This window comes from Tasmannia lanceolata, unplaced genomic scaffold, assembly GCF_043159265.1.
Source record: "Tasmannia lanceolata isolate RefF3 unplaced genomic scaffold, GAP_Taslan_0.1 ptg000114l, whole genome shotgun sequence".
NCBI classification, from domain to species: domain Eukaryota; kingdom Viridiplantae; phylum Streptophyta; class Magnoliopsida; order Canellales; family Winteraceae; genus Tasmannia; species Tasmannia lanceolata.
This window is the reverse complement of record NW_027518791.1, coordinates 3,419-5,694: the sequence shown is the minus strand read 5'-3', so window position 1 is coordinate 5,694 and position 2,276 is coordinate 3,419. Positions and strand designations below refer to the sequence as shown.

The 2,276-nt window shown below is 38.4% G+C and overlaps 1 non-coding gene across 1 annotated transcript; it reads right to left on the bottom strand.

Annotated features, from left to right (window-relative positions):
* Positions 1-2,203: 2,203 nt before the first annotated feature.
* TRNAF-GAA (transfer RNA phenylalanine (anticodon GAA)) lies at positions 2,204-2,276 on the bottom strand. Its single transcript has one exon. It is a non-coding gene; the product is annotated as a tRNA-Phe (tRNA).

The window sequence follows — 2,276 nt, the reverse complement described above, 5'->3', positions numbered from 1 at the left end:
CGAATTCGCTATTACATGTTTGCTCTAGTTTTTGTTGTTTTTGATGTTGAAACGGTCTTTCTTTATCCATGGGCAATGAGTTTCGATGTATTGGGTGTATCTGTATTTATAGAAGCTTTCATTTTCGTGCTTATCCCAATTGTTGGTTCAGTTTATGCATGGCGAAAAGGAGCATTGGAATGGTCTTAGCTCCTGAATATTCAGACAATCAAAATCAAAAACAAAGAAAAGATTACATTGAGACAGTTATTAATTCTATTGAGTTTCCGTTACTTGACCAAACAACCCAAAATTCAGTTATTTCAACTACATCGAATGATCTTTCGAATTGGTCAAGACTCTCCAGTTTATGGCCGCTTCTCTATGGTACCAGTTGTTGCTTCATTGAATTTGCTTCATTAATAGGCTCGCGATTCGACTTTGATCGTTATGGATTGGTACCAAGATCGAGTCCTAGGCAAGCAGACCTCATTTTAACAGCCGGCACAGTAACAATGAAAATGGCGCCTTCCTTAGTGAGATTATATGAGCAAATGCCTGAACCAAAATATGTCATTGCGATGGGAGCTTGTACTATTACAGGAGGGATGTTCAGTACGGATTCTTATAGTACCGTTCGGGGAGTCGATAAGCTAATTCCTGTGGATGTCTATTTGCCGGGCTGCCCACCCAAACCAGAGGCAGTTATAGATGCTATAACGAAACTTCGTAAGAAAGTATCTCGAGAAATCTATGAAGATCAAATTGGGTCTCAACAGGAAAATCGATATTTTACTACCAATCACAAGTTTCATGTTGGACGCAGTACTCATACTGGAAATTACGATCAAGGATTACTCTATAAATCTCCATCTACTTCAGAAATACCTCCTGAAACTGAAACATCTTTCAAATACAAAAGTTCAGTATCTTCCCACGAATTAGTGAATTAGGCAGGATGCTTTTGTGCAGAATAACAAACAGCGGGTAAATCTTCATAAATTTCATCGTAAATGTGAAATACTCATACAAATACAAATGTGGGAGAGATCAAGAAGATGCAAGGTCGTTTATCTGCTTGGCTAGTCAAGCATGAGCTAGTGCATAGATCTTTGGGCTTCGATTACCAAGGAATAGAGACTTTACAAATAAAGCCCGAGGATTGGTACTCCATTGCTGTCATTTCATATGTATATGGTTACAATTATCTACGTTCCCAGTGTGCTTATGATGTAGCACCGGGCGGGTTGTTAGCTAGTGTGTATCATCTTACGAGAATACAGTATGGTGTGGATCAACCCGAAGAGGTATGCATAAAAGTATTTGCCCCAAGGAGGAATCCTAGAATCCCGTCTGTTTTCTGGATTTGGAAAAGTGCTGATTTTCAAGAACGGGAATCTTATGATATGTTGGGAATCTCTTATGAAAATCATCCACGCCTGAAACGTATCTTGATGCCTGAAAGTTGGATAGGCTGGCCCCTACGTAAGGATTATATTGCCCCCAATTTCTATGAAATACAAGATGCTCATTGAATGATAAGAAACTAATATTCACTTCTACGACTCCAGATATTCAAGGAATCTTTTTATGTTCTGTTCTAGATGAAACAGAATAACTGGACTCTCATCTCAGTATTATGAATGGGCTACTAAAGGGGCTTCATTGATATTCCCCAATTTGGAAGATATCCATTTCGGATGAGCAAAGCCAATAGGATGAATCAAAAGAGTTCTGCACCATGAACTTTGTACCGCGCACATCACTTAGATGGGCCCCGAAAAGTCACGTAGGAGGGAGTGAAGAAAGAGAAAGTGAAGAAATAGAATATGAAAGAAAATATGAAATTATGAACTCAAAATTCAGAAATGAAAAGGGGATCAGATTTTCTTTGTACTGTATCTGAAATGAATCCTGTCTATTCCTACCCTTCGATTCTCTCTAGACTAGACTTTTGGGTTTTCAGCCAACTAACTTCAATTCAAATATGTATGAAGTATTAACATTCTTTTTGAGCGAGAGCAGGTACAGTATGAACAAACAAAAAAGAAGAGGGAACAGAATCTAATTCTTTTCTTTACCCATCAAAAAAAAAAATGGGGGATCTAGATATATCCCTAGATGGATAAGTATGTATCATGATCTAGACTATTAACGAATAGAATATGGATCCCGATCCATATCGATTCATTTGTATGAGTATCTATTCGATATATTAACCACGTGCCAGGAACCAGATTTGAACTGGCGACACGAGGATTTTCAGTCCTCTGCTCTACCAGCTGAGCTATCCCGAC